Source organism: Peromyscus californicus, unplaced genomic scaffold (genome assembly GCF_007827085.1).
Source record: "Peromyscus californicus insignis strain IS unplaced genomic scaffold, ASM782708v3 Scaffold_9__1_contigs__length_137607984, whole genome shotgun sequence".
In the NCBI taxonomy this organism is placed as follows: Eukaryota; Metazoa; Chordata; class Mammalia; order Rodentia; family Cricetidae; genus Peromyscus; species Peromyscus californicus.
In genome coordinates this window covers 120,578,355-120,595,413 of record NW_026294617.1, presented here as the reverse complement: position 1 = coordinate 120,595,413, position 17,059 = coordinate 120,578,355, and the positions used below count along the sequence as shown (strand labels likewise).

The window sequence follows — 17,059 nt, the reverse complement described above, 5'->3', positions numbered from 1 at the left end:
GACAAAACAGAAATGGCACTAGTATACTTAGTCCCTCAGCTTTCTTCACATCGGAATGGATCACCTATTTAGCAAGATACTGATCCATTTTTGAGTTCTTACCTCTCAAAATATCCTGAGCCTCTACATGTCCTATCCCATATAGCGATTAGTCTCCAAGACCAATGACTCTGTACATTAATTCATAGTTGACATTGATTGGGATTATAGTCTTTTTGCTTCTATACTTCTGCTGTCTTGCTCCTTAGGATCTAAATCTAGATTTGCCTCTTGTCTGTAGGCCTCAGTTTCCCTCTCTGTCATGCACCCTAAGAGCACCTCAAGGGAAGCTTCTGTTCTTGCATCTTCTTTGTTCTGATTCTCCTCTCAGGACTAGGTTTTTGTTCCATACTCGTACCCAGATTGCTGTATTATGCCCCAAGTGTGGCATTCACAGTCAGAATTATTTTTGTCAGAAGGATATGAATCTCCTATCACATTTTTTTTCAAGATTATTAGGAATGAGCCATTCAGTCAGTGTTGGCAAACCTGTATCATTTCCATTTGTCTTTGTCACTTCTTACTCACCTGTCCCTCTGGTGTCCTCAAAAACTCCCACCAAAGATATCTCAAGATTTGACAGTTCTCACTCTATGTCAGTGATTTTTTTTAGACCATCTTCTGTCAGTTCCTTTGAGTTCCCACTCAACTCCTTCTGTGCTAAACCTTCAAGAACAGATTGCCCTTGCAACACAAACCTAAAGATTTCATGTTCACCTACTAGTCAACAGCAAGGATAGTCTAATTCACATTCAATTTGTCATTAGACACCTTTATCAATGACATGAGTAAAGCTTGAGAAATCATACCCATGAGATCGCTACATTTCACAACATTGATGGGAGTCACATTAGCACTAGATGATGGAATCAGGATAATAAAGGATCTTACAGATGAAAAGTGATGCCTTGAAACTAACAAGGTGATCAAATCTCATTTGGAATATTGGGTTTTGTTCTAGGCAATGACAAATTAAACCATACCCAAGTTCTAGAAGAGTGATGAGGCGACATGAAGTTCTCTCTATGAGGAATGGTGGAAATATCTGTTGCCTTTTGATGCCATGTAGGAAGTCAAACAAACAGCTATTTCAAAGTTCTTATTTTGGCTAGCAATTGCTCTTTGTTTCTGTAATAGTTGTCCAGGGCCAAGGAATATACACTATATGCAGATTTCAGTCAGAATTTTCTTTTTATAATTACCACACTTTACCATGAGGCACTCATGAAAAGCTGTATCCCAATTTTTATGCCTCAATCTTTGTGCATTGCTCTGAGCAAGTATGCCCCCCATATCCCAGCCTCTCTCCTAGCCTCCCAATCTAAATTCCAAATGGGTTTACAATGGATCCCTCAGGGAAGAGTCACAGTCTGAACACCCCTATGTCCTCATAACTCTGTGCCAATCTCACTTCCTAGGCAGCTCGGGCAGAGTGACAAAGATGGTGGCCACTAATTTCCATTGTGTCTGAGCCAGTACACAACTTTACAAATACTGTTTTAGGGTATTGTTACACGGACTCTATCCTTTGCTCACTCTTATTTCCATTTCATAGAGATAGGTAAGCAGAGTAAACAGAGAGTCCCCTGGATTTGTGTTGAATGCTCTGACTGCAGAAGTGCTATAATATCCACTCCACTAAAACCTTTCCATGGAGCTATCTGTATCTCAGAAAACTCCCATTGAAGGCGTTCTTTCTTGGGTTCATTTGCTTTCTTATTCTTCCCGTGTCATCCTAACTTAGGAATTCTGCTTTCCCTGAACTCTCCACTGTGGTATACCATCATTCTACCCATGATGTTTAACACCACCAGGTGATTTTCATACTCCCTTATTTACTGCCAAATTTTCTTGAAGAAATGATAGCTTCACATCAAGGTTCTTGGTATATTCCTAATACAAAGTAGTGGCAACTTTTCCACATTCAACCAATATTGGTTGAATATTGATTTAACAATGTTCACCAAATGATTGGTTTGTTGCTTTCATGTTTTTCACACATCCCCTCAAATGCAGTCTTCCACAGCTGGCCCAGTGGAAGCCCTCCTTGTCTTTTTACTTTCACTGACTCTAGTCCCTTCCAACTTTAAACCAAATGCAGAAAGAACCTTGTCCCCTGATCAAAACTTCCCAACAGTTCTCCTTTGATAACAGAATAAGCCCAGACACCTTTCCTGGCATTAAAAATGTATTATTCACACCTCAACCTTCTATATGGCAGCCATCCCTCATTATCACCATTGGATGAGCGATCTGTAGTTTCATATCTTTGAGTCTCTTTAATACTGCTCTGTTCCAGAAATTCCTTTATCCCTCTCCTAAAATATTATTAAAGACCCTTGAAGATCCACCCGTTTTGCAAAGTTTTTCTCAGCTCTGTCCCGAGGACAGTTAGCCACCATGCTTCCATTGCATATTACTCATGTTTTCATTAGTATGTATGACCTTATATTGAAGCTGATTATGCACTTTTCTTATTTGCTCAACTAGTTTTAAGACTAAAGTCTTAGCTATAATAATTTCTAGGTAAATGACTGTGTTTTGAATAAAGAAAAGTTGAGCATGATGACACTTGACACCTTTTCATATTTGACATTTCATATATCTTTAATGATTTTGTTATTTTTAAAATGAAAACTAATTTGAGTAGCCAATAGCAAATTCTCTTAATTTGACACCATATCTATTCATTAAAAGCTATGAAGGTTAAATAAAACATCCTTACTGCCTAGGAGAGAGAGGACCATGCAAAGATATTCTGGAGTCTGTAGATGCTGACTCCTATCCAGCAATTATGTTCGGTTACTTAAATTAAAACCCTCCCTTACATTTCTGATTTAGAAACTTAAATTAACAGATCTATTCAGTGCATGGTAAGCTGGTAATGTATTTTAAGAGTTCTATAAATGTTTATGGCCCAGCATTTGACTTCTAGGAAATAATATAACAGGAAGACAAAGATCCAAAGTCACTTGTATCATTCATATACCATTACATCATAAGGCATTTTAGCTTATTATACTATACATAAAATTGGAAACAAAAGACCAACAACAAGAAAGTGAAGAATGGTTAAAGGAATTAGAATGTCTCTATACAGCTAGACCATGAGATTAGACATAACAATGTGAACAAAAGTAGCAAATAATTTATTGTTTAATTCTAAGCATATGCACAATACAGATACATATGCATGTACTCATAGGCATGCATATGTGTACTGAGAAAACATTAGCATTACAATCTCCAGGTGATGAAGCCATGTTCAATTATGATTTTTCTTCCCTACATTCCCTACATTTTATAACATATCAAACATATTTATTTTTACTCATCTGATTTTTAAATATATTTTAAACCCTTATATCTGTATACCTCAAACTATCTAGAATCTCTCCCAAATTGAAGATTAGTAGAGATGTTAGCAAAGTAAACATTGCATATTTGTTTTAAACAAATGTATCCTTTATACCAAGTATCTTCCACACAGCATGTTATAAAGTCTTTTGAAAAATTAACAATTGAAACCAAATTGATAGGTATAAATGGTGTAAAGAAGGAGGATAAATCTGAGATACAAAAGACATTCAAAACTTTCTGATGAACTTGATACATGAATGTGACGAATGGTTAACATAATGTGTGAAGGAGAGCAGGAGATGTGTGAGAGAGCTGCCCTAATATATCATATGTACATATTCATATCTCAGTAGAAAATGCAAACGCTATCCCATCTGTTTTCACCATCTTTGCATCCTCTTCCATTCCTCAAACAGCTGGCTGTGCAGCAAAGCTCTTCCTTGGCAGTATCTTCACTGAAGGAGGAGGAGGATCCATTATTGTCTTGAAGGATCCATTATTGTCTTGTGGATGGACAGGAGATGGCTAATGAGGACAATCCAAGATGTCAGCCTTTACCACAGCTTCAAGAACACATTTCCTGGCATAGTGAATCATCCTGGGCTGTTAATTTGGTCTTTAATTTAGTATTCTCGCCTGGCATATTTTTTCTAGCTTTGGTTATAAAATTTTAAAGTGTCAGGAGACTTGCAACAAATCCCTCCCTCAGGTGAGATGAGAGTAGTCAAGTGACTTGTGCAGACTGATCTTAATGTAGTTATAACTTCTTATACACGATAGAGGCAGCATTAGAGAAAAAAATCATAGCATGTATTAAAGATGATGAGACAGATTTTATTCAAGGTGTGTGGTGAAACTACTGAGATAGGAGCAGGGAGCACTGCATGGGATTTTGTGGGGAAGAAGAGAGATTAGGTTCAGCTCTAAATATAGTCTGGGCAGGTCAAGCAAGGTAGAAATTAGAGTTTTTTTAAAAAAAAATCCTGAAAGGAAAGATCAATGATTACAAAGGATTTCTTTTGATATGTTTATTTACTTATTTCTATATCTGTGTGTACTTGAATGAATTCACATGCTTGCAGGTGCCCACAAAAGCCAGAGAGCATTTGGATGCCCTGGAGTCACAGGCAGTTATGATATACCTGATACAAGTGTCCTGGTCTTCTCCAAGTCCAATGGGCACTCTTAACAACTGAGTTGTCTTTCCAACACTCTTGGAGAAGATTTTCGCTAAACCAAACTAACAAGAATCTTGCTGAAAACAAGCTACCCTGAAAGACATCACCTAAGGGATGGCGGGAGGTGAAGAAACTCACTTAAGCAGAGAGTGATAAGGTACCAAGTTGGAGGTATGAGTTATGAATAAACTGACTTTGCAAAATTCTTACTGAAAGTGTACAAGGTAAAGATAAATACAAGAGCCCAAAAGTTAAGATTCATTGAAAAGTGGTTCAAGGAAGTCAGAATAGCATGTAGTCAATGGGAAAATATCAGTATTTAGATGTTACTTGGTTATCATTACTCTGAATGCCTTCATACTGGCTTTCAAATTATTTCATTTCATTCATATAAACACTGTGTTCTTTCTGAATAAATTCCAATGACCATTATCTTAAGGATCCCAGAGCATTTTTTAGGTAATTAATTCACTTGTTTTGGCATCAGTAGACAAGAAATATTATGGAAAATATGCTAAAACTTAAAGGTCATTACAGGAACCACAAAATCTGTGTATCTGGGTTTAAATACTCTTCTGATCATGTCATTAAGCCAATTCACCATCAAATTTAATACCTACAAAAGCCAAATCAGAGTGGAAACCTGGAAGTCCATGCTTTTGCTCCAGAAAGTGGCTTTGCATTTAGCCATGTCTGAAGATATTTTCAGTTGTTATAAGTGAGGGATGGGAATTGCTGATCTAGACCTAGAATTCAGCAGCCAGAGTTGCTCTTTTTTTCCTCTTCTTTTCTTTTTTCTTTCAAAAATGTGTAGCCCAGGCTAGTCTTGAACTCGGGATCCTCCTGCCTCCACCTCCTTCAGCAAAAGCTACCAGCATGCACCACCACAACCAGCACCAGAGATGCTCACAAATATCCTAGAATGCACAGGATAGAACCTCACAACAGACAGTTACTTATTCCAACAGTTCAACTACACAAAACAAAAACAAGACAACTCTACAGAAACCCTGTTTAATTATACTATATTATAGGAGAGAAACTTCCAGTAATCAACACAGCAGAACCTTAATCATTCTTTTTCCCAATACTGAGCTTTGAAGTCTAAACTTATCATATGTTGACTGGTGATAGTCCATGGAAAGTATTTAGAAAACTCTGGAATATTCAAATCCTAACTTAAATTGTAAAAGTAGTCTTTCACACATTAAACACCAGATTCATTCTCTTTTATTTCTTTTTATTCTGTGTATGCACGTGTGTGTGTGTGTGTGTGTGTGTGTGTGTGTGTGTGTGTGTGTGTGTGTGTGTATGCATATTATACAAGTGCATGGGGAGACCAGAAAACAATGTTCAATGTTGTTCCTCAGGGTCCAACTCCCCCTTTCCCCTTTTCCAGCACCTGTGTCATACTGTCCCCTCTCTAAATCTTCCTCTCCCTTCTCTTACCTCTCCACCTTCATAGTCCCTCTCTGCTTTTCTGGCTTCTGCAGTTACTTCAGGTTAAATATGCAAATTTAAAAACTCAGAGCTAGGATCTACAAATCAGAGAAAGCAGTTGGTGTATAATATATTCTAATTCTATTAATTCCCTAAGTTTCATTATTTCCTTTTTACAGCTGAGTAGTATTCCATCGTGGGTTTGTATCATCTTTTCATTATCCATGCATCAGTTGCAGGACACTTAGATTGTTTCTATTTCCTAGCTATTGTAAACAGAGCAGCAGTGAACATGGCTGAGCAAGTGTCTGTGGAGTAGGGTGTTCAGTCTTTTAATTATATGCCAAGGGGCACTATAGCTGCATCATACAGTAGATCTACTTTTGTCTTTTGAGAAACCCTTCATGGTGATTTCCAGAGTGCCAGTTTGCAATCACACCAACAGTGAATGAGGGTTCCCTTTTACCCATCATTCCTCCAGCATTTGCTGTCAGCTGTGTTGTTGATCTTAGTCATCTCAGAGTAGTTTTAGTTCGTATTTCTCTCATTGCTAAGGGTGTTTAACATCTTTTGAGATATTTCTTGGTGAATTTTGTTTCGTCCTTTGCAAACTCTTCATTCAGATACATACCACATTTTTTTATTTGGGTACTTGTTTTCCTGATTTCCTGAGTTTTTAGTTCATTATATATTCTGTGTGTTAATCCTCTATCAAATGTATAGCTGGAGAAGATTCTCTTCCATGCTGTGGCTTTCCCTCTACTCAGGTGATTGTTTCTTTTACTGAATAGCTTTTTAGCTCTATGATGTCCCGTTTGTCTATTGTTAGCCCCAGTTCCTGAGCAAACCAGTTCTTGTTCAGAAAGTCATTGCCTAAGCTTACATCTTTTACATGCTGCCTAAGTTTATTTCTTTCTTCAGTGCTTGATCCATTCGGAGTTGATTTATATACAAGATGATAGATATGGTTTTAATGACATTCTTCTATACATAGACATCTGATTTTCCAAGTACCATTTGTCGAAAATGCTGTCTTTTCTTCAATGTGCTTTTTTTCAATATCTTTGCCAAATATCAGATGGTTGTAATTATGTGCACTCGTGTTTGGGTCTTCTATTTTGTTCCACTGATCGGCACGTCTGTTTTTGTGGCAGTGCCATGATGTTTTTATTATTATAGTTCTATCATATAGCTCAAAATCTGGTGTGCTAGACCATCCAGCATTGTTCTTTTTGCTCAGGACTGATTTGACTTTTTGCTCAGGGTCTTTTGTGCTTCTATACAAATTTTAGTAATTTTTTTCTGTGTCTGTGAAGAATATCATAGGGATTTTAATTGGGATTGCATTGAATTTTTAAATTGCCAGCATTTCATTTTTACATGGTTTCTGGAGAGCAAGCTCAGTTCCTTTTGCTAGAAAAACAAGTACTTTACTGACAGAAGTATTTTCCCAGTCCTCTCATTTTCTATTATCTCATCAAAGACATTCTAAAAATCTGCCTCACAACACTGAAGGTGACAGCATCATGGAAGGAACATGATCTAGAAATCAGTGTGGGTGTTTATCTGTACGTCAGGGTCTGTGTAAGGAATGATCTTTTACGTGGTCATTTACTTATCCCTGCCTGACCTTGGTTATTTTTCCCAACACTGGACTTATCAGCTGTGAGGTTCAGTATATAAAGGATAGATGATGGTACATTCATGCTGTGATTTAATTCCTAAAAGGAATTTAAAAAATGCTATTATAAAAAAATACTAACTTACAGGAAATCAACAGTGAAGAATCTATTTTTAATTATGTTAATATCTAGAGTTTTATGCAATTAGCGAAAAGTCATATATGGAAGATTATATTTGCTCATTGGTTTGTTTCCCTGTCTTTAAGTGTAAAGCAATGAAATATCTGTTACAATAACACAATAATGAAATATGCTGGTTGAAAAAAAAGAAGTGAAAATTTTGCTTTTTCTTTTTTCTTTAAAATTACATAATTTAAATTAATCTTCATCTCCATAGATCTTCAAAAAGCAGTTACATGAGAGAAGTTTCAGCACTTACCTTATGAATCCCTCAACAAACCTGTCACCTTCAAAGATCTTGTTCTCCATTGGCTTCTTGTGTTGACACACCCTGTTGATATAGTGACAGGCTTGCAAGCGTACCACATAGTAGATGCTCCAAGAAGAAACTGCAAACTGAATGTAGATCTTAACAAAAGTCTCAGCTAAACATTTCTTGTGAAAGCTTCTCAATAAACACAAAATGATGTTTTTTCCCTCTCATTGATCAATTTAGTCCTCAGGGAGTTCCTGAATCTGAGGACCATAGAAAGTTGTAGAAGAAACAAATGAACTTTGATGGGAACCAGAGAGCTGTCAGATGAATGTATATACACTTGACCAATCTACCATTTGCTTTTTATGTCACAGGCTTTCTTTTGAATCTCTGCGTAGATCCATCCATTTCTTTCGCTTATAGTTGATGCAATTTTAGCAAGCTCTAAAAGCCTTGTGCTGACAGTCAATCAACCCTCAAAGTGCCTCGTCATTCTTGTCAAATCAGCTTTAATGTTTCTTGGCAGAAAATCCAATTGTTTCCATAATGGTGGACTTAAAGAAACCCTAAGTTAATACTCAGAAGGATTCTATACTCTCTAAAAGAAAGACGTGCAGATACACCATGTTCATTTGAGCATCAAACCTTTAGTCATTTAACAATATGAATTTTGCTGTCAGTCTGATGTACTAGACAGAGAAATAAAGTTGAGTAACAAAAATCTGGCTTAGGTCAGCAAGATGGCTCACAGAGGAAAGGTGCTTGCCACCCTATGATGAGCCTAAAGACCTTAATTCAAATACTGGAACCCACATAAATGTGGAAGAGGAGAATCAACTTCTCAAAGTTGTCATTCTGACTTCTACCTGGGTGTCGCAGCATACCTACTCCTATACACATCGTATACAACCACACAGTAATAATAAGTACTTTTTAAAAAAATCTGGCTTAGATTCAATCTGCACTACTTAATAGTAGTAGGTCCTTAGGCATATTACCTCATAGTCTCAGTCACCTTTCGTAGCTAAAATATCTAACTGAAAAAGATATTGTTGGCATTAAATAAAACTACACTGTGAAAGTACTTTGTAAATTGCAAGCCACAATACAAGTTATTTGTGTAATAATACTGCCTTTAATAATTCATTAGATGGACACAATAAGCAAATTAATTAAGAGTTAGAAATGGCACATATCACTGTGACCCTATGCATTAAAATCTTAAGAAAATGTCCTTACATGGTTTGCAAATAATCCATTTATGTAAACTGTGGAGATGAGCCAGTTCCTATTTCCCAAGAAGATCACTTTCCTCTGTCCCTGCATGTTAATTGAAGCAAGAAGATGATGTAATGAGCTTCTATTTTACATGCAGTTTAACGGGTGAGCATTTCTAATCTTACAGATACACAATAAGAAGAAACCTTTGCTAGTAGACATATCACTACTGGGGAAAGTAGTCCTTGGTATTCACTGGAAGGGCTCAGCTTCTTACTTTTTTCAAAATAATGTTAGATGTTACAAGCAGAGCTGAAATATGATTTGTTTACATTGACAGTACTTTTGGCCTCCAAATATGTTTACAAGGTTTCTATAGGACTTCATAGATTTCTGTTTATCCCATCATTTGCTCATGGTATTCTTCCCATAGGAAAATATATTTTAAGTACAGTGGTACCTTCTTAGCCCATATTTTTCTTTCTGTGGCTTATTGCTCATATCATCTCTGTTCCAAAAATATTAAGTAAGAACTTCCAGAATTAAGCCACCCATAAGTTTTCAACTGTCAGTCATTCTTAAAATTCATGATGAAATCTTTCAACATCCTTCCTCACCCTACCTGAGATGAGCATCCCATCGTCTGTGCCATCCACACAGAAGACTGGCTATCAGGTGAACTGCCATGCCATTACAGGGCTAGTATCCAGGCAGCCCTTACTTAATATTGGCCCCAAAGTACAAGTAATAGTGCTGGTGATTCATCTGTGTCAAAGATAAACTCTAAAGCACACATTGAAGTTAGAAGGTCAGAGCTCTCCACTTTAAAAAGAGAGCAACCCCCTTCCCAAGGGTGCTAGCATCTATATTACCAAATGTTCTGGCTGTGAAATAATGAAGACAGGAAGGGAAATCCATGATAGTTTTGTTATTATTCTCTGACAGCAAAAGTTACTTTCAGAGTGTGGTAAGAGATCAGTTGAGAGAGTATGTACAGAAAGAAAACACAGTAGAGGTGGTACCTATTTAAGGTCTTGTAGTATTTCCTGTGGATAAGTGGGGCTACTATACAAACACTGATTTAAATAAACACTTAGAATTTGACTCTGCTCAAAGTTAGGATCTGTGTATAACCTATCAAATATAAGGTATATTGTCAATTCTACCAGGGTTAGATAGACTGAGGATGGAATCAGGAAGTTGCTAATGCATTTGCTGTGGTAGACTGTTACCTCCAGATATTCCATTGAGAATCATCAGAAGAATAGCAGGCTGCTTTGGTACAATGGTCCTTGTTTGAGTCCTGTCTCATGAGATGCTTTCCAGCCAGGGGGTGATGTTCTTTTTTTCTCTTTCCTTCTCTGGAACAGTGACATCATGAGTTTGTTGTGGGAATCCTCAGGCTAGGTTTCAACTCTAGATCACAGGACACTTGCTTGTCTCGATGTGAGACTTGAGTTTGTATATCAACTGTGTCAATCTCTCAAGACTTCAGGTCTCACATCTGAACAGTAAATATGATACTCATCTAACAGTAAGACAGTGTTTGTAGAACACCCAGGAGGTAGGAGTAAGTCAGGGTGATCCCACCTGCCTGTCTTTCCCTCCACTTCTGATTTCTCTCAAGAGTTAAATTTGATGTAGGCATGCTGCTGATATATCTCACAACCACTGTGATTTAAGCTTAGGAAAACGGGGAAAGTAGAGACATTTCTAGAAGCACTGATTAAATTACTTGCATTTGAAAAGGGACATAATCACAAATAACAATATTCATTCAGGAATACAACAGAAGGCCTATGTGTGCCAAGCACTCTTCCAGACTTTGAGTTTCTAGTACTTAACAAGATGGACAATAGGACTTTTAGTCTCATGGTCTTCATTAAATGAAGAAATCAAAGTTGAGGAACAGTTTACATTTTCTCAGCATGTAGGAAAGATTTGTGTGTGTGTGTAATCATTTTGTAACTGAGGAAGAGTTTTCACAGTGGGTTATTTTTCACAGTGGGTTATTTCCCCAAACATTTTTTAAAATTATTTATTGTGTGTGTGTGTGTGTGTGTGTGTGTGTGTGTGTGTGTATTCACACATGAGTCTAATCACAACACAATGGTGGCAGACAAGGGACAGCTGTCAAGAGTCAGTTCTTTCCTTCACTATGTCAGTCCTGGGGATTGAACCTAGGTCATCAGGCTTGGTGGCGAGCAACTTTCCCCAATAAGCCATTTCATCAGCCACCTCCATCCCAACACATATACATAAAAAGCATATTTTTAAGGTTATCACAGAATTTCTATTCAAGAAAACTTTTATTAAATTAACAAGCTTTAAAACAGCATTTATTTTTGCTTTTAAATTACTACAGAGACATAACAATCCCAGAAAGACCTTAGAAAACATCACCAGATGTTGACTGAGAAACAGAGTGTAAGTTCCATGCATCATGTTAGCCCAATTTTTTCTACTTGGAAAAACAGACAGGTTGCCTACCTAGATAAGGAACAATTTCTCACAGCTGATGATTTTGCTATTGAAATATGAGATAAGAAGAAAGTGTTTTTCTTACCGGAGGAACAGAAATAGGTCTCACCCACTGGAATGATGCTGAGAAGACATGACAAGAGAGAAATGGAAAAAATAGTCACCAACTGGCCGCAAGAGTACTCTAAACATTCATTCCATGGAGCCTCCTGACAACTTCATCCCTCTGCCTTTGTGACGGGACCTGGAAGCTTGCCCTTCTTGCTCCATGGAATAAGTGAATTCTGTTGAAGCTGGGATGGCTAATGGTACTTCATTGAGTCTCTCCATACTTAGGCTGTATCTATATTTCTGCAGGGAATGGGGCCCTCCTTGTCTCGAATGATGAAGAATACCCTTGTTCCCATACCCACATGGCATTGTGCAGTGTTCACAGAGGCAATGTTAGCTTCATGCTCAGTACTGGAACGATGGTGAAATTTGGAAGCTAGAGGTGTACTTAGGATTTCTTAGTTGTTTGATCACATCAATGAAAGGATATGTAATCAATCTCCCCCTTAGACAGTGAGTGGTATTGGCCATAACTCATCACTCCGCCAAGGATTTGGCATTTCAATCGATGGGAAATGATGTGTGATCATTCTAATTTATTATACATCATTCCCATCAATCGACGGGCTGAAGCCTTTACATAATAAGTACTTACAGACATTGTCAATCATTCTTGGTTCAAATGCCTCCCAATGTTGCCATTTGGGATATTCTCAAAGCATCATGAAAATGGAATGTACCCCTCAAATCACAACTGCAATGATTTCATTCAGCAACAGACACTGAGATGACCTTTTATTGGAGGATTCCACTGGCAATTGTTTAAGGCTTGGGCCATGCTATAATCTAAAGAATATGAAATGGATGAGTATCTGGATTAGCCATGATTTCATATCCAGCCCACCCAAACAGATTCAAAGATGGTGGGTGGTATTGGCAGAATTCTTAGGGTTCACTTCTCTTTAAAAAAAAAAACAGTCAATATCCTCCACCTACTTCATTTTTTTTTAAAAAATGCTATTTCTTGGATGCTTTTTGAGATAGTGTCAAAGCATATTGATTTCCTGCCTTTTGTCACTGAGAATGACATCACAAGAGAAGATCAAATAGTATCAAGACAGGAGAGATCATGAATGGCTTATACTTTCAAATAAGATTCCCCAGCTGCTATTACTGCACTCACTGTACTGGATGGAGCTGTCTGCTTTGATTAGTTCTCTTTGTTTGAGATTTGACTCTCATAAAAATAAAATAAGAAAAGATGTGCTTGGGTACATGTACTTAAGCATTAGTGCCAAAAGTCATGATTCTAGCCATTACACAGTACATGATTTTCATTCCATGCCTTCTTCCAAAAATCTACCTGATGCTTCACTGTGCTTGGTAATTTGAATTAAAATGGCCCCCATAGACTCATAGGGAGGGGCACTATTAGGTGTGGCCTTTTGGAGTAGGTATGGCTTTGTTGGAGGAAGCATGTCAATTAGAGTGGGCTTTGAGGTTTTGGATGCTCAAGTCAGGTCTCTCTCTTCCTGCTACCTGCCAATCCAGATGCAGAACTCCTAGCTACCTCTCCAGTACCATGTCTGCCTGCATGCCAACATGCTTTCCACCATGATGATAATGGACTAAACCTCTGAACTGTAAGCCAGCCCCAATTCAATGTTTTCTTTTATAAGAGTTGTCATTGTTGTTATGTCTCTTCACAGCAATAAAAACCCTGACTAAGATACTTACCTCATCACATTCTATAGGTTATATTTCCAGTTTCTACTTATAGAGCAAAAACATGTGAATCTGTGCACATACAGGGCATACAATTCCTAGGAAGAGCTAAGGGACCATCTTTTGAAAGGAGAATGCTACACTTACCTTCCATCGTGACACACATGTCAACATCTTTGGGAAAACAAAAGGAAGTATGTGCCATTTTTTGCCTGGAAATGTGTCCCACCCAGCCTAGGATTGTCTTCTGTAAATTAATGTACAGTCAAACTGCAGAGGACTTTTCATACTTAAAAATATTTTTTAAAGGAAAAAAGAGAGAAATAAACTTTGTCTTTTTTCCCTGTCAGCAGCGTTTGTGCTAGTAGCTACTGCTTCTCCAGATTCTAGCTGAGGACATCTAAGGGCTTTGGAGAACATAGCCTAACACAGTGCTTTGCATGTGGGGTGTGGGGATGGTGGGAAAGTCAGTTCAGGAATTCTGCAACTCGAAAGAAAGTGTACTCCCATCTCAGAAGAGGACCAGTAGCCTCCAGGATTGGGAATAAAAGACAATGGATTCTAATAGACTCTTGCTCCATGGATTTCAAAGCATTCATTAGCTCATCAAGATTTACCTGAGCCAACAACTTCTAATTCTGGAAGGAAAAGCCTTCCTCACTCCCAGTACCAGTCTTTCCTCTTTGCTTCCTCATCAGCAATCAGTGGGTGTTGGCAGAACCAGGGCTTCCTGGGAAGCCAGCTGGCTCTGTTAGCTCTTCCTACACTCTAGGGCTTCTCGAGGCTAATGGAGTATCACAGTTCATTATCCACCTTCCTCCTCCAACCCCCATGAAGAAGCTCCAGTGAATACCAGGTTTGGGGCAGGAAGCATCATTCTTGCTGAAGCTGCCAAAAACAGATGCCAATATCCTGTGGAAGAGCTAAGGTTTATCAATATTGGTACAAAAATGTTCCCTGACCTTGAAGAAGGCTACAAGGGAGTCTGAGCATGAATAAGAATTAATGTCATCCACTAATTCCACCTTTTCTTAAATAAATAGATCAATAACAACTAACTACTCCAAGGCCTTGCTTTATGCTAAGCATTCTGTGTGTGTGTGTGTGTGTGTGTGTGTGTGTGTGTGTGTGTGTGTTAGCTTCCCTAGATCTTAAAAGCACGTGAAGACAATGGTGCTATAGTTGACTTTATGTTTCAGGTGAGGACCTGGTAACAACAGGGCCTTATCAAGGCAAAACAACTTGCCTAATGTCACAGAGCATGAGGAAGAGCTGACATCCCATCTGCAGTGTCACTGTGCAGACATCCTCACTCAAGGAACAGGACAGCCTTTAGGGAGGGACAGTTGCCTCCCTAAGCTCAAAGACAAAGAACAAGTCAAGGAGAGCTTTGTTGGGCAGGAACAGGAAAAGGGAAAGAAAAGGGAAAGTGGCCAGCATCAAAAATCATCCAGAAGACATTTCAGTGTCCAGGAGCACAGAGGCATAAATTGTAAAAATCATTATGATTATTAGGTCATATCTTTTCCTATAAATATTTCTAGAGAAGAAATGCTACAAATATTCAAACCCACACATTCAAAGAGAAGGATTACAAAACAAAAAAACTTTCTCTCTCTCTCTCTCTCTCTCTCTCTCTCTCTCTCTCTCTCTCTCTCTCTTTCTTTCTTTTTTCTTCAGAAATCTGAAGCAAGCCAATCATGGTCCATGTTAATCTAGGAAATGAAGCCATTTCAGAAGAGATGAAACAAAAAAGAGAAACAATACCTAGAATGAGTGTTGATGTGTCTTGTTTGAGTTTGATAAGATTGGAAAAACTTAGGTAATAAACTCCTAAAAATGGAGTTTGGTAATGAGCAAGCCTTTAACTACATAGACACATTGCCAGGTACCACTTTAATAAACTATTACAAATGATCGATGCAAAGGTACTCCCAACAGCTGTTTATGCAAGGTAACTGGAAGAATTCGTCCATAAAGGAGCTGTTAGTGGGGAAATTGGTTATGCACGATTGTGATGTCAAATCCATACATAACAAACTTCTTCCTGTCAATCAACAACCTTGCCATAAATTCATCCATTTATAACAAGCCTTTTTTTTAAAAAATTGACAGCTTCAATGTGGAGAATAAAAAGGACTCTCTTAAAAAAAAAAAGTGAACTCAGAATGGCTTTTTGCTACCTTTTAGACACAGACACGGCAAAGCCTTGTGACTTTTAACTTACATTGAGAGAGGTTGACAGCAGTTCCAAATGCCAACGTACCTCTCCAAAGCTGGCTGAATGCAGCAAAGATGGCCAGCCTCTCAGGTTTGGCTCACACGGCTGTGGAGGCAGTGCACATCACTGATAGATGAAGACAGGTGCTAGAGGGTTCACTTTGACGACCAGGGTACAGAGATCAAATCCAGGTGCAGTTATGTGAGTTCTCTCTTGCTGACTTGGGGCACTGTGGTATAAGGGCTCCACATAGGCAAGGAAGGCTTTGCAGTCTGGAGTATTACAGTAGGACTTCAGGCAGCCCCTTGGACCCTACTGCTGAGTTCCACGATCCTGGCCTTTTGATCTTGCTTTTCACCCCGAATGTTCCTCAAGCTCTATTGCTAGTTTTTGTTGTCATTGTCCAACAACTTCCAGTTACGAAGAGCACTATGTTTCACAGAATACAGGTAAGACATCAATAGTGTTCTCTGTGTAACAGATCTGACAGCAGTCTGGAGGCAAGAGGACCGTGTGTGTGTGTGTGTGTGTGTGTGTGTGTGTGTGTGTGTGTGTGTGTGTGTGCAGGTATGCCTGTATGGAGTGCACATGTGAAAACCTGGGGTAAACCTCAGGTATAATTCCTCAAGCATCAGCTACTTTGTGTTTTTTGAGACAGGATCTCTCCCTGGCCCTGGCCCTGGCCCTGGGGATCCACCCATCTCTGCCTCCCAGCACTGGACTCAGAAGCACACCCTTACACTGTACTTTGGCCATGGGTTCATTCCATAGGGAGTGAACTAAGAAGCTCACACTTGCATGGCTAACTTTACTGATTGAGCTATCTCCACAGTGCAAGAGTTACACTATTAAACACGGTCAGAGGTAGGATGTAGTCCCTTCAAGAATCCTAGGCCTGCATTCCTAACTGTGCTAAATTCTTATTTTCACATAGTAGAAGGGCCCCTCTGTCATCACTAGAGGCAAAGAGAGCTAGTTTACTTTCATTCCTAAATTTTACATCTTTTTTTTTTTCTGGCCAAATAGCACCTATTTCTCGAGCCAAGGTCCTTTCTGCAAGGTTCTTTTAGTACACAAAAGATCCCTGCCCTCTTTAATCTTCTTCTCACCTCTCTTCTTAATCAATCTGACCAAAGGGAAGATATGAATAAATTATCATAAGCAGGGTTGAAAGCCAAAAATGATTTCATATACCAATAAGACTTTTAAAATGTGTCAGCAGGAGTCTTTTCCTTTTTTCCTCTGAAATGGACAAGAACCAGTACAATTCATTGCCTTGAACCTGCCG

The 17,059-nt window shown here is 38.4% G+C and overlaps 1 long non-coding RNA gene across 1 annotated transcript in view; it reads right to left on the bottom strand.

The window, feature by feature from the left end:
* LOC128106454 (uncharacterized) overlaps nt 1-11,969 on the bottom strand; it is a 47,106-nt gene extending 35,137 nt beyond the window's left edge. The window contains exons 1-3 of the long non-coding RNA XR_008216715.1: nt 11,860-11,969; nt 10,526-10,654; nt 8,079-8,150 (exon numbers count right to left, since the gene is read on the bottom strand). This is a non-coding gene — a long non-coding RNA (uncharacterized LOC128106454). The remainder of the gene's footprint in view (nt 1-8,078; nt 8,151-10,525; nt 10,655-11,859) is intronic.
* Between the last annotated feature and the right edge of the window lie 5,090 nt (nt 11,970-17,059).